Source organism: Anser anser (genome assembly GCF_964211835.1).
Source record: "Anser anser genome assembly, chromosome: Z".
NCBI lineage: Eukaryota > Metazoa > Chordata > Aves > Anseriformes > Anatidae > Anser > Anser anser.
Genome location: NC_139723.1, coordinates 39,917,864 through 39,940,993, shown reverse-complemented (window position 1 = coordinate 39,940,993; position 23,130 = coordinate 39,917,864). Strand labels below are relative to the sequence as shown.

At 41.3% G+C, this 23,130-nt stretch overlaps 1 protein-coding gene across 1 annotated transcript in view; it reads right to left on the bottom strand.

Annotated features, from left to right (window-relative positions):
* LOC310889508 (uncharacterized protein) overlaps positions 1 to 20,344 on the bottom strand; it is a 44,091-nt gene extending 23,747 nt beyond the window's left edge. Inside the window, exon 1 of the mRNA XM_083817069.1 lies at positions 20,329 to 20,344. The gene's annotated coding sequence lies outside the window, so the exon portion shown is untranslated. The remainder of the gene's footprint in view (positions 1 to 20,328) is intronic.
* Between the last annotated feature and the right edge of the window lie 2,786 nt (positions 20,345 to 23,130).

Sequence of the window (23,130 nt, the reverse complement as noted above, 5' to 3'; positions counted from 1 at the left end):
TGGCGGTTTTTTTTTCCTTTTTTTTTTCTTTTTTTCTTCATTTTCTGATGACGGGTTAGTGGAATACGAAAATGAGCTAACTCATCTAGCAGAGAGACCTGAACACATTTGGGGCTCAATTCATGTAATATGTTCTTTAGCTAACTACCTTAGAATGAGATTAATCATGTCTGGGAAGTACCCTTTTCTATCTGTAGGCTCTGAAGAAAGCCTGGTGTGACTAACCCCCATGTAGTCATTCTTGTTCAGTTAGATGAATCCCCATCCCAGATGTCCGGCTTGGCTTGACAGTCCCAGAGCACAGGGACTGTCTTGGCACTCTGACAAAATATAAGGATGTTATTTTTTTCCTGAAGCTTTGTCAGGACACCAGATTTTCCCCATCTCTTCCTGTCAAACTGTAGCCCTGAGAAAAAACTCATTCCCAGAGCTATAGCAAGGAAGATGTCAGGACCTCTCCCGTCCCAGTTCTTGACCCATCCACACATCCCACTGCAGGATGGGGGCATCTCTACCTGCCTTACTGCCCTAAAAAAAAAAAAAAAAAAGACCATTGAGCATTTTTAAGAGATGATGAGAGGAACTTGGGTATAGTCTAGGTGTGATTCATCTTGACTTCTGTGCTGGTGCTCCAACTAAGCTCATCAGCTGAGATCCCACCCATTTTTCTGTGGTCATATAGTCAGTAAGAGGAATTGATGGAAAAGATGATGGAGTATTGAGTTCTACAAAAAACACACTAATAGTAAGATCTGTTAGACTGGGGAAGAAAATGATCTCAAGGTTAGGTAAAAGTGGATAGGGAGCATGTTGGAATATAGACTGCAACACTCCCAAGAGGACCTTGAGGACCTGGACTAGAAATAATCTCAGAGGTCTTTTTGAACATTAGTATCTACAAATTTCAGGTTACACTGACACAAGTGATATTTCTCTCTGTGTTCATACAAACAATGAAACTCCTGGCAAACAATGGTATTCAGCTAAGTAAAACTCCTGGAAGTAGCTAACGACTTCTATCTGCAGGAGAATGTTACAAACTCTTCGGTAATTAGTATGAAAAATTCTCTTTTTTTGACTTGCTGTGATATAGTTACGTGTCAAAAACTCTGAAACCCTTGCAAATAAATTCATCTGATCTACAAGATTTTTGTTTAAAGCAGCTTCTCTCTACATATTAAAAGTATTTTTCCAAACCTGTTTTCAAGACACACCTTTATTTTATTCATTTATTCACACCTTTATTTTATTCATTTTTTTAGAACTCCTGATGGAAACTGGATCCTGCCATCAGGAACTCCTTCATCTTTCCAGAACATGGCCAAGTTCTTGAAGACTTGTGGTCTTTATCAGTGCAAGTCAAGGTGGGCTCTGACCTGAGTACAGGGAACCCAGGTTAAAAACTTGCCTCCTCTCCTTCTCCCTCATTCACTGCTCATTCTCCAGAGACTACACCTTCCATAGATAACAGTAGGTGCAGCTGCTTCCCCAACAAGTTTTGAATAATGATCTTTGTTAAGGTAAGTGGTAAAGTAAGAGCAAGAGAAAGGTTACAGGGTGACTGAGAATGACAGCATTTTAATGCTGCTCAGTCAAAGCCAAGAAAATAGTTAACTCAGTATAACCAAGTGCATGTTTATAGACTGAGCAGGGTAGAAATGGGACTGAGCAAAACCATGGAAAATATGTCAGAGTCCTTCTTACATCAATGCATACTCTTCACTTGCATACTGCCAAGAGCTTCCTCCTGATGCCCAGTTGCTCTAGGGAACTGTCTCCAGATGCAGGGAATTTTTGATTGAACAAAGATGTTGGGATGAGGTACACCACAGATGGTTGGTGTGGTCTTCTCTCAGAGACAGTGCCCAACGGAGCTGGCCCAATGAGTGACAGAGTGCTCTTCTGGATGTTTTCTGTTTGGATGTAGGTTGTACTTCTGACCATTCACAATAACACCATCTTCCACTCAGTAATGAACATTTAATTCCTCCATACTCCTAACCATTTCGGGTCCTGGGCAGCAACGGACTAGTTCCCCAAACTCTTTCCAGCTTCAGGAGATACTGAGATACATAGAGATACACACTCAACAATTAATAACAAGATGTAGTATTGCTTTTAATTGCTTTTCCAGAAATGCTCCCCTGTTCTCCTCATGAAAGTTTCTGGACTGGTGACTCAAAAGAGCAGTCCTCCCTTGTTACTCAGAGACCTCAGTGGAGAATTCACTTGCCCCAGGATGAGTATAAGCTTAAGTGGTTTGGTGGCTTAAAGCCAGTTTGCTCAGCAGCTTCACTGTCAAATTAGGAGCCCACAAAGTAGACTGAAAAGGTAGATGAAAAATCCATCAGTCCTACGTAGCACATTTCACCTACCCCGGATCCTGCTCAGAAGCATTAAGATATTCTAATTTCTCAGATGCAAAGTCATTCTGCTTTTAGCCACTTCAAAATCACAAAGTACTGTATGCTTTCAGGGAAACTCTTAGGGAGTATAAGATGCTATCGGTGCACGTAAAGGTATACAATCAGGCAGAGTTATGGAAATATTGAACACATCGGGCTTGAGTCAGAATTCACAAAGGGTTTCATAGAGGCAAAAAGCTTCAGTCCTGACTCACACAAATGAATGCCAGATGAGATCTTTGATGTTTGTATTCAGAATACAAACACTTCTGTAAAGTGGCAGCTAATTCAGTCATGACAACAATAACAACAACAACAACAACAACAACAAAAGGTCATGAAGAAAACAGTAGCAGCACTTTGCACTAAGATTCACTCCTACTCATAACTAAAGCCATGTGTTAAACTTTGCATTTGCTTTCCTTTGACTTGGCCTTAGATTTTTAACGACTTTCCTGTGGCCCTTCTCAGATGTCTTGTCTAATGTTACACTCACATACACTTTTTCTGCAAAGCAGAACTCGTTATCAGGATTTTCATAGCAATTCTGTAAAACTGGAACATGCACATGTCTTTTAAAAATCATTCCATCAGAGTTCTGTTTCCACAGTCTCACTCTTATTTCGTTTGCCCTAAATAGTCATTTGAGTAACTTATTAAAATGTTAGAATTTCAAAATATAATGCTTCTCCAGTCCTTTTCATCTCATTGGAGATATTTCACAAATGTGCATGAAATAAGATTAATGAAAGTTAAAATTAGATAAATATTACAGCAATGCTTTTGCAACTGGAGAAATGGAAAGAGAAAAGTTTACTGCAACATAGAAACAGAACAATATTTGGAGTAAAGTTAATAATGCACTAGTATTGCACAAAGGTGAATTTCTTTCACTCCAAGAACAACTAAACTGAAAACACAAGAAAATTCAGCCATTTATTTCCACACTAAATAATACTCTCCATGCCATCTTTGATTAAGGTAGTTTTATTTAAGCTGGAGAAGACTTGCACAGGAGGTGAAAGAAAGTCTTCCAAACAAGACTTTGGACAGGGGAGAATTTAATCCCTGAAAATTTGTCAGACTGAAGGCACAGACCTGAAAAGGTATCACCAGACACTTAAAACCTAGAAAACAACAATTAGCAGAAGTTATTATATTGCTTATATTGCTAATTTAAGCTGAATGTTTAGAATATAGTAGAGTAGAGTAGAGTAGAGTAGAGTGGAGTAGAGTAGAGTAGAGTAGAGTAGAGTGGAGTAGAGTAGAGTGGAGTGGAGTGGAGTGGAGTGGAGTGGAGTGGAGTGGAGTAGAGTAGAGCACAATACAATACAATACAATACAATTGTTCAGTTGGAAGGGACCTTCAAAGACCATCTAGTCCAACTGACTGAGCACTTCATGGCTAACCAAAATATAAAACATATTAATGAGAACGTTGTGCAAATGCATCTTGAACACTGACAGACATGGGGCATCAACCACCTCCCTAGGAAGCCGGTTCCAGTGTTTGACCACCCTCATGGTATAGAATTTCTTCCTGATGTCCACTCTGAACCTTCCATGGTGCAGCTTTGTGTCACTCTGTGTGTCCTGACATGGGTTCCCAGGGATAAGAGGCCAACACCTACCTCTGCCCTTCCACTCCTCGGGAAGTTGCAGAGAGCCACGAGGTCACCTCTTGGCCTCCTCTTCTCCAGACTGGACAACCTGAGTGTCCTTAACTTATCCTCACAGGGCATGCCTTCCAGCCCTTTTACCAGTTTGTTGCCCTTCTCTGGATGAATTTGAGTATCTTAATATCCTTTTTATATTGTGGAGTCCAGAACTGCACACAATATTCAAGGTGTAGCTTCACCAATGCTAAATACAGCAGGACACTCACGTCTTTTGGATGGCTGACTATGCTGTGTTTAATGCACCCCAAAATGTGGTTTGCCCACTTGGCTGGCAGGGCAAACTGCTGGCTCATGCTGAGCCTGCTGTAGCCAGCATCCCCAGATCCCTTCCTGCTGAGCTGCTGCAGCCACTCACCTCCCAGTCTGTGCCCGTGTCTGGCACCACTCCATCCCAGGTGCAGCATTGTTCAATGCTTCAATCTATCTAGGCCCCTTTGCAAAACCTCTCATTCCTCCAGGGAGTCAACAGCCCTTCCCAGTTTAGTGTCATCAGCAAACTTTCTGAGGATATATTCCAATCCTGCATTCAGATCATTGATAACAATATTGAATAGAACTGGACCTAATACTGAGTCCTGGTGGACTCACTATTAGACCACTACTAGTAAAAACTGAGACAAAAAAGACATTAAACACCTCTGTCTTTTGTTCATCCCTACTTGATAGTTGACCATCTTCATCGACTATCAGTCCAATGTTTTCCTTAGACCTTTTCTTGCTGATGACATACTTAAAAAGCTTTTTCATTGATCAATAAATGAGATAAAATGGAAGAGAAGATAATCAAGATACACTATTCCCTACAAACATAACAGAGAAACCTGAGAAAAAGGTGGAACAGGAGGTAAAGTAACTTCACTAGTTATGTGGGTAAGTTTATTGTTAATTTTTCAAGGCTAAAGTTGTGATGTTCCCTGTTCAATACAGATTTTTTTACTGTTCATTCCTAACCAATAGGTCTAACAGCATTAATACTTTGATGAAACTTTAGGTGTAAGAGTGCACAGCAATCATAGTGTATTATTCCCTCACCCACCTTCCTAGTTCTCATGTAACATCTGGAGCTGGAGAAAGTGCTGGTATAAGTAAGTGACAGAGAAAGCAAAAAGTATGAAAAGACATAGCCCTGATGGAAGATCTATATTTTGGAGATGCAGAGGTAGAAATGCTTGGGCTCTTTACCTCTTTTTCATCACAGGGATATTAAACTTGTAGACATTTTCTTTTCATTTATAAATGAGGCAATAAAACCTCAATCCACGCAAACTGGGTCTCAGACTCTCCCAGCATCTGTGCAAAACAAGCCAACTTACAAAGAAGAAGCCATAGGATGAGGACTGTGTAGCTGTAAGAGGTTACAACTGCCTTAGACTCAGTGATCATTCCGATATCAGTTATGCACTGGATTTTCTTTATGCTATCTGAACAGTAGCATCTAGATAATTCCTAGAAATCTTTTCTGAAATTTTGTAGGAATGCCAGATATGGTATGCCAAAACTGTGAACTGGTATAAAACAAAAAATCTTCAGCTAGCCCTAACCGATGTGTGTGTTCTTCTACCAGGCATATCAAATTTGAGGGAAAGGACGGGCTTGGGACAAATGTGTACATAAATAATTTTGCCCTAGCTTTCCAAGGAAAAACAATTAAAACCCATCTTCCTTATTGCTTCTGGAGTGGTACAAATAGTGCTGGGGACTGGTATAAATCAAAGATCAACGTTCACTACATGCAAATTTTACAGTCCCCTAAGTAGGGCCTTATTAAGAAATTGATGCACCTATACAACTCTTCTCCCTTTTCTGCCTTCCAGCAACAACATGATGCACATGGGAAACATAAATTCAGAAAGCCTACAAGCAACAATGTGTCTGCATGCTGAAACGCTAATTTTTAGAGGCTGTAAAAACACTCACTGTTCTTTTATGGAATGATAAGATTTGGGACCCTCTCAGTCTGAGAAAGATTAGCCTCATAATGCTAAATAATCAAAGTAGCTCAAAGAAAGAATAATTCTTCTCATGGTGGTCAGAGAAATTTTATAAGGTGTAGGAAGCCAAAAGTCCTGGCAAAAGCAGCCACCACCAATCACAGCCAGGTAATCCACTGAGGATGGGATGACATTGGCCAGGTAATGCATGCTGTGGGCAGGGGATACCCCTTACCTGCTTCCAGCTGTACCTTCCAGCCCTGCGTGCGATGGGCTGCAAGCCTAAGCCCCATCATTAGCCTTTAGAAAGCAGAGAGCCACAAAGGAGTACTTTAGCGACCACTTATTTTGCATCACATGAAAGTTTTAAAGTATTTGCAGGGCTAGTATGTAGTATGGGACAGAAAATAGAGATGCTGTTAGTGCTGGGGTGAGGAAGGTATCAGACTGAAACGTGCCAGGACATTTCAGAAGGTGTTGTGAGAGTCACCATCATTCATTATCCTCAAAGACAGCTAGAAATACTAAACTGCACATTTTACATATTTCAAAATAATGTTCCCACTCCATGTTTTCCAGCCTGTGGATGTTTGCAGGTCAATTATTTGACAAAATACTGAAGAACACCTTTCCTCTTTTTAATCTTTATGGGTTTGTCCATGTTTACCACTTGAGCAATTCATTTTGTACAGAATTTTTTTATGGATTTTATATAAATTTTCCAAGGAGTTGAGGAAAATGAAAATTGCAGTCATTATTTTAGATTAAACACTTCTCAATGGTGTTTGATTCTTTAAATGGGAAATGGAACATCGATCATAGCAAACTAATTGTAATATCCTTCTTAAATATTTGATATTAAAAAAAAAAAACAACTTTTTTTTATATAAACCTTTGAGTCTTTTGTAAAAATGACTTGTCTAATTGTTTATTTTAAGTTCACTTAATATAGTCTTGTCAGTGCTAAAAATGTTGACTTTTGTCATGCTTAAATTAATAAATATAAGTCAAAGTACAGCATCTCGATTGAACACCTTTTCTGATTCAGGTCCTTGTATATAAGAAATGAAGGAAAAGGATGAAGCACAGAGAACCTCCTTGTGAAGACTGTTTCTGCCTCTTTTCCTGAAGAAAGATGTTTATTTAGTCTTCAGCAGATTTCACAATCTGGGGATACTTTTGGATACAAAAATGCTCTTAGATATTCATGTGGCAGCAAAGATCATGATAAGTGCTTTTTAATCTATATCAGACTGGGATACTGTGGCCATTTCACATGACCCATGTCTCAGTTTGAGACTGGATTGCCCCTCTGCACTCTGGATTAACCTTACTATTAAATCAGCTAGGAAACTGTAGTTTGTATATGATGGAAAGCCTCTTTTTTCATGCAATGAATGCATTGATCTGGTGTGGGTTGGCTCTTTGTGCTCTTTCACCCTGTAAGAGCAACAAAACACTTACAGATTTGGGTTGTTGTTCATCTGAAGAGCAGCTAATCCATTATGGACACTTTGTGTATCCCTGAATGTGTATAACTGTTTGGATGTGAATTTTGTTGTGGATTCAATGCGGCAGAGGCCTGTTAACTGTGATGTTAAAACACTGATTTACAGACTACAGTTGCTTCAGAAACTATATTCCCCAGGGCTGCTTAAAGTGACCGATCAAACCATTAACAATAAACAAGATCTTTATTGTATGGAACAATCTCACACAGTTTTCTCGTTTTCCTGTACCTCCATCTGCCTTTAAAATGCGGGCTTGTGTTTAGCACAACTTCTCTCTGTCTTTTCCACCAAGCAACCTGTCTGCAGGATGAAGTTACCTGCAAGGAGTCCACTCTAACTCTCAGCTACTCTCAGTCCTTGGTTCTCAGAAAAATCTTGTTCCAAAGTCCTGGAAAAATTTCTTGGGCCACTGGCAGTTTGTCAGATATAACGTATAGCTAGCTGCAGTTTTTACTGCAAATCCCACCTCCTCATTAAAGAGCTGCAAAGAGGCAGAAAGACAGAAAGACAAAACTTGCAGTGTGCCAGTTACTGCTCCTGGTCCTGGAGCACATCCAAAGTGTTAACCTGAGGGTAATTCTGGGACAGCTGCACTCTTCTGTTTTTCACATAAGATTCATTAACAAAGGCTTGAAAGAGGGGGAGAGAGAGAAAAAAAAAATCTGTAATCTAGTGGCTAGTATATTGTCACTGCAAAACATGGTCCTGGCTGTTCTGTGAATGATGACTACTGAAAAAAAAGGGTTTGATTTTAAACATACACTGCTCTTCTGCCTCTAAGGAACAACAGAAATGTTACATCCTAGGGCCAACAACATTCAGTTGTAAGGGATTTCCCAGAAGCACAAGCTCGTGGCTTATCCTTTGCTGCATGACAGGGAGGACAATGCAGAGAGAGGTGCCAGTGTCAGGGAGAAACACTCCCTTCCACCCAGACACACAGCTGTATGTCACACAGCTGACAGGCTGTGTAACTAAGGTTGCTTTAATCTTGCAGCTGCGTGGTATAGTTGGCAGCAACTCTATTACAAGTAGATCTGTTAAGGGTATGTGAGGCACCAACAGCAGTGCCTGTGGGGGTGTGTAGACATGCACAGACGTTTGAAAGCAAACTGAGAAAAAGAAGTTTCCTTTTTACATTCTTGCTCTCTCTTTGTGTGAACAGTAGACAAGAGAATTTTCCACAACTTAACAGTGGCATTCCACTCAGCCACACACAGGGCTGCTCTCAGGTAGCAGGGAAGATGAGGAGCCAGGACTACAGCAGGATCCAGGACTACAGCCCTAAAATTGCACTGCTTCTGACACTGGGTATTCTGCAGCCCATTCCCACCTGGCACAAAGTGGGATGTAACTGGCTGAGGCACAGCTAGCATCCACCTTGTGGCACAATGGCACTCCAGCTCCAAGACCTGGGAAGACAGGTGCTGAATTATTTGTTATTTATTTATATTTTATTAATATTGGTACATCAATTTTATTTGACACGCTGGCTTCTGAGCAGGGGAATGAGCCCCTCAAAACAATAAAACTGAATATTAGAGCAGAACAAGCACACAAAATATGGGCATTCATGGCAAGGCTCTATTTTATGGAATATCAAAGTTGAAGTAAAACTCTTTGATCCCTCGCTTCTACAGCACGTGAGGTAGCATGGACTCAGCAGACAGCAGATGCACTTACTAATTACTGCTAATTGCTGCTGTCTAGACACCATGTGAAGACTAAACTACCAGCCTTGTTTACAAACCAGCAAATACCTGCCTACTCTTCTGGTATTATTCTGGATCACTGCTTGCTCAGTTTCCAGTTCTGAGTTTGGGTATTGGAATGTAAGTGAGAATAAGAGTTTGCATAATTTGAGCAGTAATCTAGAAAACTGCATAAGGTAGTGAATTGGAGAGTCAAGCCCTCTTTAGCTAACAACATTATTTTTCCTTCATCAAATCCTCACTGTACTTTTATTGGTGTGTACCACTGGAGCAAGTAGTTTTCGGCATTAAACTCCCAGTCAAATGTCTACAAATGAGAAATGCTCATAAAGAAGCCTCCTAGCAAGTGAAAATCTCAAAAAGATTTTCTCACACCAAATATTCTGTTAAACATTTTTGACAAAGAGTTCATTCATTTTTGTTTGGTTTATTTTAAACTGATATCTGCTTAAACAGAAAATACCACACTGATGTAAAAAGTCTTAGCTTTTAGGAAATAAAAACTACAAGATGGACTCTCACAAAGTTGGAAATTTTTCCCATGTCTTTCTGGAAATAACTTTGTTTTGAATTCACAAGACTGTAAGACATTCTGCCTCTGCCAATCTTTCCTATAGATTATAAGGATGCAGCAACATCAAACAGTTCAGATATGACATGCATATAGTACCTAGCATCTTACCTCTGCTGTGAGTTATCTTTTGCATTTATCTTTTTTTTTTTTTCTGCCTCATGTTGTTTTCTCCCTTTTCAGCTGTCATAAAAACTAAGTGCAATATTTCATGGATCAGATGAACCAGGTTTAAAAATTGCACAGGAAAAAGCCTGCACAGAAATTCCCTACTTGTGTCATACTGTTCTTACATAAGAATAAATTCCAAATGAGGCTGTATTACAGAGAAAGTTTAAACAGAGTAATGGAAGTGGTAAATGAAAATAGAATAATGTGAAGAAATGAAATAATTAGGAAAGAGATTTTGGAACAGCAAAAAGCTTATCAGAAGAGTCCAACTAATGTACTGTTCTTTAAATAGTAGAGATTTTGACATAATTTTTCTTCCCTAAGTGTGAGAAAACCTGTCATCAAAAACACTACCAGAAGCCAAGTGAACCTGAATTTAAATTGCAGTTATTGAAACCAAAGTCTTTAATAAAGTGTCAAACTGTTGATGTTTCTATTTTTGCAGACAGTGCTCCTGCCTGAGATAAGGGCATACTATAAGGAGATACTAGAGCAATACCTAATTTTATAGTTTGAAGACAGCTGTGAATTGAATTGGCTGATCCAAAGCTGAAAAAATTTGAGTCAGCATGGATTAAGGCTAACCAGCAACCAACCAGCCAAACACAAAAAATCCTTGCTTAGAATACAGTGCAAGCTGAACTGTGTGAGGCTTCAGGTAACATCTTTTCAAATTGAAATGGAGAATCAGCAGAAGTAGAAAACTGATACCCTTAGCCAAAATATTCCTGTTGTATGGCATGTCTGTATGAGTTAGTCTTGCCTTGCAACAGCTTAGGAAGCCCTGGGCTCGGGCTGGGGCTGGCACACTGCACCTGCATGTATATGTGAACAGGGCAGAGAGGGTGAGGAAAGGTGTATAAGACATCAGTTCCCTACACGTGTTCCTTCTCTACCTTCATATACATTCATTGCTCTTTATCCCCCCTACTTAGCTGCAGTACAATTACTGTGAAATATTAATATTACTTCTTTTGACTTCCCAGGCTAGCTCAGTGTTTCAGGGTTTGAAACTTATTTGAGTTAGAAAGAAAGCCTTGTGAAAGGACGTGGGATTTTTGGACGGAGACACACACACACACACACACAAAACCCCTTCATTTACAAGAATAAAAAAAATAATGCTTTGCAAGTCTCACAGTAGACCCGACATCCAGCAACAGCTTTTCAGTTGATGGCTTCCTGCCTCCATAAGAGAAACCTGAGCCAAATGTCCTCTGTCGAGTCTTTGTTTAGGGTCGAACTGGTGCTTTTCCATAAGTCCTGAAAAGATTTTCTCAGTCTTTGAAACTTTGTGCCTTTCTCAGTTCTATCATTTTACTTTCTTCAAAATGTCTTGTCAAATCTCTTCTGCCCAGACCATTTGAATTTGTAAGCAACCTCCTGGTCACCTTATCTTCAGTTGGTATTATGTATTTTTTTCTCCCATGTAGCTCTTTAAAATGCAGTATTTAAAATGAAACATAGCACTTCTAAAGAAATCCTACCTGTTCTGTCTTTCCTGAGACCCTTTCACTTCAGACCAAAGTGTATTTTCTTTTGTATTTCCAAACTTTTGGATATGTTCCCTTAAAAACAACAACAACAACAAAAAAAAAAGAGCATGGGTTGATGTTCAAATTCGCACAGTCCCTCTGTCCACAGCTGGACACTTTCCATCTCTGACAAGTCCCAAGACACATCTTACTTTCTCCTGTTCTTAATATTTCTGCTAATGCCAGGTGGCTGTTCTGTCCTCCTATGTGTCTTCTTGGGAGAACTGAGCTTTCCAGTACACAGTTATGTCCCTCCGAAGCAAAAGCATTCCTCTGAGGGAATCATAGGGAACAATAAATCAGGAAAAGAGCAGATCACAAGTTGTACTCAGAGCCTGAAAGGGAGGAGAATAACCCTTTATAACGGACAGAAAAATGGCATTGGACCAACTGTGTTTGGTCATACTCTTATGAATAAAGAATTTCTTGTGTTTCAGTAAAACTCAGCATTTTGTAATGTACTTAAAATTAAAGGCCATGAATTGCTCTATAAATCTATAAATCTTGAGGTATCTCAATAGTCCTGGAAGCTGAAGAACCCATGAGTATTTGGTAACATAAACACAGGGGCAGATGAGGTTACGGGGTATGTGAGAGCACAAAATTTAACTTATTGGAAGACGTGCAGGAACTTCCTAAAGTACACAAGGCTACTGGGCCAAAAGTTACATGGGTTTTCTGCCTCTGTGTTAGTACCAAGGAAAAACATCCTTTGACTTCAGGTATTGTCCCTTATTTGTTGTATAAGGGAAGATGTATCAAGCTATCAGAAAGGCCTTATAAGGGAGAATTAACAACAAAATTAACTTTGCAGAAGACAGCACAAATGCAGTGCTGATGGGAAATCATAAAGACTGTCTAGTGAGCACCTTTCTTGAACTCTGAGTTGTCCATGAGAAGATTTGCTGAAGCTGGATTTCCAGCCAAGCTTGCAGAGATGCTTTCTTGAGACCTTGGCTGAATCAGTCCATGGTCACAACTCTGTGCTGTAGGATTCACAAACCTGAGATTGCAGCAACCACCATCACCCAAGGCTGCCACCAGGAGAGGTCAGAGGGTGTCTGTGGGACACCCCACTGTGCAAACACCAGCCCAATGCTCAAACCACAGCCATAACTCACAGGGATATTAGCCCACACTTCAAGCAGCACTGGCAGTGACACTGAAGATAGTCAGCTCAGCTCAGATTCTTTCACTGAGAAATTACCCTGCATCATTTCTCAAATCCCACTGAAGTGGATTCATTGCAAGGTTCATTGCACCAGCCCTTTGATTTCCAGTTTTCTGCAGAAGAGAATGCCAATACTCTTGCACGAGACAGCTAAAATGTATCTTGTTAGTGGCTATGTTGTACTGACTCAGCTAGTAGCCTGCTCAAAGCAGAAAATACCTGTTGCTGAGGAAGTTGGGGCTCTGCCACAGCTAGGGCCTGCTGCAGGGGGATCCAGGGAACCCACTTTCTACCTACATAAGTAGGTAGGGGACATCAGCTTTTTGTATCTATTGTTGGTATAAACAGGCAGTAGAGGTCTGCAGATGTCTGTGTCTCTCTCCACCACCTGTCTTGTGAAATTGCATATTTACTTTAGGAATTGTCCTCACCCTTCATATTTACAGCATAGGACTGTCTGTTTTGGCACTTGATCCACGTGTATTGGGTCCCCATCACTGAACAGTATTTTTAGTCTAAACAAATACGAGAGAGCAGTAATGAGTCTTCTGAGAATTATTGACACACCTGTACTATAACTTGGTCCCTACTGGCAAAATGCATTTCACAGTCCTATCCTATTTTCTTCCATAGTCCTGAAAACCAGCAGACAACTTGCCATGCTGCAGCTTCTAAAAGCGAGTCTGGTGTCACCCAAAGGACACAAGGCTGGCCACATGCCGTGCTTCTTGCACCAATGTGCAGCCCCAGCGCCGACACAGGCCATGCCTGCAGAGCACACTCACAGCCAGAGCAGGCAGCAGCAAGGCTGCATGAAGCACAGGACAGCTTTGTTTTCAGCTCACTTCATCTCGGGCAACCAAACCCCAGGCATTTCAGTACAAGACCCCCCAGGCCCCGGGGCAGTGGGGCAGTGCGGCATGCTGCTTGCACCAGGGCACTGCGGGACACTGGTCCGTCTCCTCTGGGGACCGCAGGCAGTGTCTGCTGCAAGGAAGGACCTGGCTCTCGGGACCAGCAGATGTTACTATTTATGGAGGAAATTTTTTTTGGCAGAAACAGCTTCCAAGGGACAGTAGCTAATGTTTAAACAGTGACTTTTTACCCAGGGAAAACAGACATGCTTTACTGTTTAGAACAGAAGGGGAGCAGGCTAGCGCCACAGGGATGTTTAGGCAGGACGCGATGGGTGCGTGACTCCTTGCTCAGCTGCCCTCCTGGTGCAGCTTTCCTGAGAGGAAGACCTGCATCCTGGCAGAGACACCAGCTGGCCAGACGTGGGCCAAGCCAAGCTGGGCACAAGAGCCAGTGTGGAGGGAAGGAGGGAGCCACCAAACAGAAGAGCAGAGCTCTTGCCTCTTGGAAGCTGCAGACCCAGCTGGCTCTGCCCAGGCAGAAATGCTCTCAGGCAAGGAAAGGAGGCTGTCCCTGCTGCCATGGAGGTTTTGAGCAAGTGGCTTCTGAGTTGCACACATACAACCGAGGGTGCACTTTACCCAGATGCTCACTCCAAGACGGTGAGTTAAATTGGAGATTGCCCTCCCTCTTATTCTTTTTTCATGCCCTATGAAAAATGCATCAGCAGAGCCTCTCTAGTCCAGGGATCACAGTGAAGATCACAGCACATACCAGCAGAATGGTACAGTCGTGTGTGCGCCACCCCCACCATGATGTTAGCCAGCTGGTCTGGATGTAGTCTAGTGCCGATACACAGATTCAGAGAAAGCAGTAAATCAGCTTGTGTTACAGCCAACCCCAGACACACAGAAATAATGAGTCATACCCATAATAACCCAGGGATTAGCCTTAAAGTTTTCTTTTTCTTTTTTTTTTTTTTTTTAAAGCATAATAATGGTGTGCTGCTTTTATTTTCCTGCCATTTTTGAATACTCCACATACACTTTGCTTGGATATAAAGTAACTATATTGGTTAAAACTGTGATTGTTCTTAAAATCCAGATCTAAAAAGACCCTAAAATAACCTGACTGACAGCACTGAGACTTTTACTGAAAAAAAAAAAAAGAAAAAAAAAAGATCATTGATCATTAACAATGGGCATTTCAGTACATTTGCAAAGGTTGGTATAGTTAAATTGCCCCCAAGCTTATGCTTAACGGAGGCTATGACAGGAACGGACTGCCTGAGGGTGTCGGGGTAAATATACGTAGAGAAGTCACTACACTGCAGTTATCTCTGTGCAGCACAACAACTTCTAATACGTCAACAACTTGAAAAGAACCTAAGAACCTCTCTTCTCCAGACAGCCTTTACCCCTTTATCTTAAAATAGGGTTGGGTGTTCCTGTGTTCCTGGCTTTTTAGGAAACTTCAGCCTGGACTTTTTAACCTTCCTGTCCCAAGTCTCCCGATAATTGAACTGACATAAATAAACCACATGCTTTTAAATGATGGCTCCGACTGCTTGTTTTTTGCCAGTGTTATAGCTAAGCCATGGCTGAGAAAGCCAAGACTTAAATAAATATCCATATATTTACTATGCTGCTGCTCCACTGACTACAAGGAAAACTCAGACAACCTTTGAACTATTGTGGCACCACGACAGCGAAGAAAGATACAGCATCTGATGTGCCTGGGGCTGCCATAAAATAACTGGCATCCCAGTCATTTGTGGTTCAGTGTAATGGGGCTTTGGGTTTAGCCACTCCAGCCAAACCAGTCCCTTTCTAAATTTCCCATGTTTTTATATTTAAACAAAGTCCAACTCTCCCAGGCTCTGTGAGGAGCAGCAAACCTGGTGGTCCCCATTTTCTGTTTTCTTTTAAAAGCTGGGACATACCGATGAATTTCCCCCAAACACCACCTATGCTTTCCCTGTACTTCACAGCCCCGGCAACCTCAGCTGCTGATCCCACAGAAACTTCCTCTGCTAATACTCTAAGGAATAGAAGCCATTTGTAGCCAAGCTGGTAGTAATGTTGTGGTTGCATGCATGTTTGTAAAGTTTGTTTTGTGTAGATTTAATCTGAGGCGAAATGACTGGACAGAATTTTGTTCTACTTCAGGCCATGCACAGATGTTTTGTCTGAGCTCTCCTTATCTCTGCTTGTGAATCTCAGCTCACACGACTTTCTGCTCTGAACCACAATAATATTCACAAGGAAATGGGCTGCTTTCAGAAGAAATGTTTAATTATTTGTCAAAAAAAAAAAAATCTCTGCAGACTGTAAAGCTTCAGCAAAAAATGTCTGTGTGGAGCTCACAGAGAAAAGAGCTCTTTCCCTCCCTTCTTCCCTTCCCCACCAACTTGCCCTGCAGGAAAGAAGACCTCTCTGTCAACATCTGGCAGACAGTGAGATGACTGAAAGGAGCCAGCGGCCAGCCCCCAAGCTTGTTTACGTTACCAAAGCTAATGCACAGGGCCAGGAGGCACTTCTAGTGAAGAATAAACAAGGAGGCACATCTCAGAGTGGAGGGAAGATTAAATATAGCTGTGGTTGGAAAGCTGGGCCACCAGCAGGTGCACAGGTGTGCCCCATGTAAGCCATTCCCTTTCCTGGGGAAGAGTCCCATGCTATGGACCCTCAGACTAAAACCTGAAAGAAAAGAAAAGGAAATTAAAAAAAAAAAAAAAGAGTAAAAAATCCACTGAGGAGTTTTCAGGACTGTAAAGAGAAAGTGACTCGGTGCTATGGGGAGTTTTGCTGAAGAGCGGAGGTAGTTAGACAAAGACCCTGCTAAAGCATCTGAGCTGGGCAGCTCAGGCAGCTGGAAGAAGAGACTGGTGGCATGTGGGGTAGTTTGTGGGGCAGCTGGATTTGCAGGTCCTCATGCCCTGGCCAGCGGCACCAAGCAGGGGTGCTTCTGCTTCTGTACGCACAGAGATGATAGCAGGACCGGGTACCTGCTGTACCACAGGAGGAGAATAATTACTTGTTATTGTATTCACTTCATTTTTGCACTGCCTTGGCTTCATAATTGTTAGTAAAATACTCTTTGGCAGGGCAATTCATTCTTCTTTGTAAATAGGGAAAATTAATTACCTAGGCAGCGAGTAGTTTAGTTTACTTTCCCAAGTGTCTGGGTGAGAGTTTGAGCCAGTCTTTTAATAGTGATCCCTCAGATTTGATCCTGGCTTTTCATAGAATCACAGAATTATTTGAGTTGGAAAAGACCTCTAAGATCATCTAGTCCAACCTTTAACCTAGCGCTGCCCAGTCCACCATTAAACCATGTCACTAAGCATTACATCCACACCTTTTTTTGTAGACTTCCAGGAATGGTGCCTCAAACTCTTCCCTAGGCAGCCTGTTCCAATACTTCACAACCCCTTCGGTGAAGAAATTTTTCCAAATATCCAACCTAAACCTCCCCTGGTGCGACGTAAGTCCATTTCCTCATGTCTTATCACTTGATACTTTGGAGAAGAAACTGACCCCCTCCTTGCTATAGCCTCCTTTAAGGTAATTGTAGAGCACAATAATGTCTCCCCTGAGCCTTTTCTCCAAGCTAAGCAACCTGGTTGTCTGAATGGGATACAAGATTATGATATCTGTGAAGATACAGCTAGTGTCCCTGAGCTGTGTGTAAACAGTTTCCAGCTGAGCACTGTTTGGTGATAATGTGATTCTCCATTTCTGTACTTTTTGATACATACTGATCCTGCACTCCAGTACTTTGTTCCTCTACTGATTTAAGTAAAGCTTCCGGTTCCGTAAGTCTTCCAATGACAGCATATAATCACTATTTAAGGGAGTTCAGCTGTTCTCTGATGTCTTCTAAGCAAAAGGAAGCTAGCAACTTCTTGTTTAGTCAGGGTCTACACAGAGAGCAATTTCCTCTCATCTTTACTTTGATGTATTACAATGGTGCTCTCCATTGCTGCAGTTGTGAGGCCATTTTAATCTCTTACACAGCAGCACTGCTTTTGTGCATGGGTCCACCTGTATGTTCCCCTGAGAAGTGAGACAATTCAGATGGCACAGCAAGCCACATGTTAAAAGACAGCAAGGCCATGATAAACTTCAGATGCACAGCCTTTCTACCGTTATTCCTCTTTCTTATAGAACCATAGAATCATCTAGGTTGGAACAGACTTTCAAGATCACCAAGTCCAACCATCAACCTGACCTACTGAGTCCCATCACTAAACCTTATCCCTTAGTGCAATGTCCACAGCTCTCCTAAATACCTCCAGGGATGGGGACGCCACCACTTCCCTGGGCAGCCCATTCCAATGCTTGACCAGCCTCTCCATGAGTAAATTCTTCCTAATATCCAATCTAAACCTCCCTGGCACAACTTGTATGTAGTACTGTTCTATATTTCCAATAATTTGTCCTATGGTATGCGAACCACACCCTGCTCTGTTGCACCAGTGTACTTTCTGTGACCTCTGCTTAACTGCAAAATGGAGTCCGATGTAGTCTGGCAGATTTTTCACTGACCAAGAAAATAAATAAAAATAAATCAGTATCACGCATTTAAATACCTCTGTCAGCTTATTTCACCTCCTAGGTACATGCTCATTATATAGTCATTATGATATCTGGGCATTTTATTGCTGTAGATCTATAGAAAACTATATTCCTCCATGTGTTTTTGGTGTTTCTGGACTGTTCCACAGCTGAGGGGCAACGCATAATGGAGGTCATTGTAACTTGCAGGCCTTTGCCTACAAGTTCTCCTGACTGGCTGCATTTATCAGTAACACTGAAGCTGAGCTCAAAATGACCTATTTTACGATAAGATGAAAAAGAGCAAATAAAAACTGGTTCATCAGCCTTTCAGGCCAAGGGCTGCCCCCTCTTTTTTTCCTAGCACAGTAGCATCCTTGGTTTGCTTGGAGTCTTTGGGCATTACTGCAATATAAACATTAAGAAATGATAAGAATATACCAGGAGAATAAAAACCAACCACTTATAAGTTCTTCCTTCCACAACAAGGGCAGTTAATAGTCTTAAAACACTGTGAGAAAGACATTTTCCCACTGAAAAATTCCACAGGAAATAAGAAAAGTCAGCAATATTTTGACATGACTTTCTAATTGCACTGTTACTCTTTGTATGGGAATTTAATGAGTATTAAAAGCATCTCAGTTTGTTAGTGTGCAATAGAAGAAACCCGACCTTGGTGACCATCCCCCAAAGCAAATATTTGTAAATGTTAAGATAGCAAATGAGGTGTTATTTAAATGAAGACACTCTAAAAAGTTTTCTGAAACCACTCAACTTTCCCAACCCACTGAATGAGGACTCGTTTGAATTAATTACAAAATTCTTTATATTTCTTTTCTTTCTTGTGATGGATTTCTGGGAAGATTAAGGGGGCTCACATCCATTCGCACAAACTCAGGCACAATACTGAACATTTACTCTCAGTCCATGAGACCAGATGGGGAAGCAGAGTCTTACTTGAACCTGGGAAGACATGGGAGCCCTTGGGTTTGGCCACCCTTCCCAGTGTCCTGTTCTGGGAAGCACCCTGGCAGGGTGTTCCTGGCTCATGCTAGTCACCCAAAGACATCTGTAGAACACAGGACTCTGCATTGCCAGCTCTTGTGCAGCTCAGTGGAGAAATGCTGCATTTCATTTTATGTTTAAAAACCATTAGAAACACTGGGCAACATTCAAGTAGACCAGGGATCCAGTTTTAAAAAATGAGTGTCATATTTATTAAAATAATATTTTATATTATTTATATTATTTATTTAATATAATAATATTAAAATAATGGTATTTATGCCTTGGAAAACAACATTAACACCAACCTGGGATGCAGTGAAAAATAAAAAGTGTACTTACACAATCCAAAAGCAGACAACAATTACAAGAGCTTTAAAGGCCAGTGAAAAGAAACAAAAACTTAATTATTTCTGTCTATACTTCAGATCAGCTCCACAAGACTTTATGTTATGTAGCAGCCCTCTGCCTTTCAAGGCATTTCATGCTCTTTTAATGCACACTCTCATTGTCCTTTCCTTTAAAGAGATGAATTAGAGACAAGGAACATTCAACTGTTATACAAGTGTACCTGACATTGTGTTCTTCATTAAGTCTGTCCTTCTTATCCCTGATCAGTCCCTATGAACATAATTCAGTCAAAGTGCTAATTTTAACCATTTTATTCTGGATAATATTCTGTGACCTTCTTATTCATGGGGAAACTGATTCAAAGCAAAATTCAGTTCTCAGGCCACAGTTTCAGGAAACTGATTGCATTCAAAATATCTCTTTTTTTTTTTTTTTTTTTTCCATATTTTTACCTAAATGAATCCACAACAGGGCTAACTCCCAAGCCTGTCAAACGTACACTGGCATGACTGCTAGACTACTGTCCTGGTTTCAGTTAGGACAGAGTTAATTTTCCTCCTAGTAGCTGGTAGGGTGCTATGTTTTGGATTAGGATGAGAAGAGCCCCACGTTGGGCGCCAAAAGGACTGTTGTGGTTTAACCCAGCAGGCAGCTAAACACCACACAACCGTTCGCTCACCCTCCTCCCTCCCTCTCTGGGATGGGGGAGAGAAATGGGAAAGTGAAGCCTGTGAGTTGAGATAAAGACAGTTTATTAAGACAGGAAAATAATAATAATAATAATAATAATAATAATAATAATAATAATAATAATAATAGTATTACTAATAATAACATGTACAAAACAAGTGATGCACAATGCAATTGCTCACCACCCGCTGACCGATGCCCAGCCTATCCCCGAGCAGCCGGCCCCCCCACCCTGGCTAGCCACCCCTATGTATTATTTAGCATGACATCAGATGGTATGGAATACCCCTTTGGCCAGTTTGGGTCAGCTGTCCTGGGTCTGTCCCCTCCCAGCTCCTGCTGCACCCCTAGCCTGCTCGCTGGCAGGACAGAGCGAGAAGCTGAAAAGTCCTTGGCTTGGTGTAAGCACTGCTCTGCAACAATTAAAACATCGGCATGTTATCAGCGCTCTTCTCATCCTAATCCAAAACATAGCACCCTACCAGCTACTAGGAGGAAAATTAACTCTGTCCTAACTGGAACCAGGACAACTACCAAGGAAGGAGGAAGGGAGCAGCTTAGGACCACCAAGGAGGGGGAAGCAACTGGGAGCTGCTCAAGCCAACCCCACAGCCTGGAGAAAAATCCATGGGCACCTGGCCTTTGGCTGCAAATGCTTGAAATATAGATATTCCCACTGGCCTCCATATGCCCCCTGAGCATAGCAAAATTTGACATTTGCAAATTGCTGTTAGCTCTTGACTGAGAGCTCACAGCAGTGTTCTGACTGTCGGAGCTGGTTTCTGCAAGGTCCCTGCCCAGGGCTAGGAGAGCACTGGAACATTGTGCTTTTCCCCAGTGGAGACCCCAGTGCTATATGGATGCTGTGCACAAAGCTCCATCTTGCAATGCTACATGTGTGTGGCCTCTCCAAGAACATAATATGATATGTTTGCACTCATGCATTAGAAATTAACACTCAAGGCAAGACGTTGCTGGAAATAGTGTTGGTTAAAGGCAGGGGCTATCTTTAGTCAAGTAATTTATCAGTTTGCAATCCTAGTTTTTCTGCAAATGTTTTCATTAACAGAACGAACCTGCAGCCACTACTGAAGATATAAAACAGCTTGAATGAAAGCACCAAAGCCAAAAATACCAACAGTGCCATAGTTATAGGTTCCTCTGTATGTGTGTAACACGTACTGACGGCTATGGGCAAAATACCAAGGAATGTATAGCAGAAAAATTGAAAATCAAAACAAAGAGACAGATGGACAGACGGAAGGATGGAAGTAAGCCTGGATCTAGAAAAGTTAGGTGGGCTGTACCCTGACACTTCCCATGTAGCAGGGTACTCAGAGTTACACAAAAGTGTTGTGGGAATTAGTGCCTTGGTTTGGATACACATACATTTTCATGGCTGACTTCCCTGTCACCCACTTACAATTTCAATAAAGCAAAGCAGCCAAGGAGCTGCATTTTGAGAATAAGCATAAGCAGTGTCGCAAACAAAAACCTCAGAAAACATATCCAGAAAGGATGTGGTAAACAACTGTCAGTCTGCATCCTTTTAAAAAATACCCAGGGGAAGTACACTTCATTACTGACTATGCATATTTACCACAGACTTAACCTTTTCATTGAATAATTGAGTATCCTTCATATTCTGAACCAGAAGAATGGTTTGGGAGAGTTGTTAGGGGGATTAGACTGCTTGTAAATAATCCTGGCATCCATCCATTTTCTTCTCCTCTCTAGAAAAAAAGAAAAAGTCCATCAATGAAGGAAGATCACTCCAGAGGGACCCGTTTCAGAGCAGTGATTTACATGGCTACAGTTGTTCAGGAGATGTTGAAAAAACGTTGCTAGTGACAGAGAGATATCTTCTATATTTATTTCAGAAGATCTTGGAGCAACCTAGCTGTCTTTTCTGGGTTCCAATGTGACTCATAGCACATGTAAAGAAATGGAAAAGCCATTAAAAACAGTAATTAAACATTATTTTTGCATGAGCACTATAAAGCATACCTACCCCAAAGGATTAAGGATGTTTGGATTTCTATTAAACTTGATATTAGCTAAAACTTCCTGTCTGTACAAAGACGTTGTTTGACAACTAGAACACTCCCGTAATCTACTTTAATCTAAATTATATGGATACGTACTCTCTAGACTGACATCATTTTAACATCATTTTTTTTGAAAACTGAAAGAGGACATATTGCAAGAGGATAGAGGTATAGACCACTGGATATTTGTAAATCCCAAGATGGTAGTTATGTCTCTAACCTATTTGGTCAGCAACCAGATTTATTTATTTATTTTTTTAATCCTCTGCTCTGCTACCAGGTGAAGTGGTCATTAGTGGGGGCAGGAGAGGATGTTAGTGTCTAGCACCTAATTTACACTCTGTGTTTTGTACTGGTTGGGGTTTTCAATACTTGTGAGGTGGAAAATGTTTTGGTTTTAATAGGCCAAGTGAAAAAAAAAAAAAAAAGTGTCACGATAAGATAGCTAATTTTTGGACAGCTAACAGATGTACCTAACACAGATGCATCACCTCCTCAGACTGTCCCACAACGGTCAGCAGAGAAAGAAGCACCTCCTACTGGAAGACTGCCTGAACATCTTTTTAGAGTATTGTGTGTGCATGCAGGCATGCATGTGCGTATCTGTGTCCCTCTCTGTCCATGTTATCTGGCTGCCTTCTCAAAGCAACCACCCCGCCAAGTACCTGCAGTAATGGACAAATTTGGCAGTGAGATATCAGCACCCTTCCTGCCACAAGCAGGGCTAAAAAACACAAGTAGAGAAATATTGGCTTTATATTATAAACTCTGTAACTGCTAAGAGTCTGCAGAAGAAGGCAGACATGGTTTACAGCTTTGTTTTTATTTTTCTGCAAGGCTAAATAAACTAGGACTTCTCATAGCAAATGAAGTTCACAGCCCTGATATATCAGTTTGCAAGCCACAAAACATTACTGAGACTTGAGAGGAGAATTT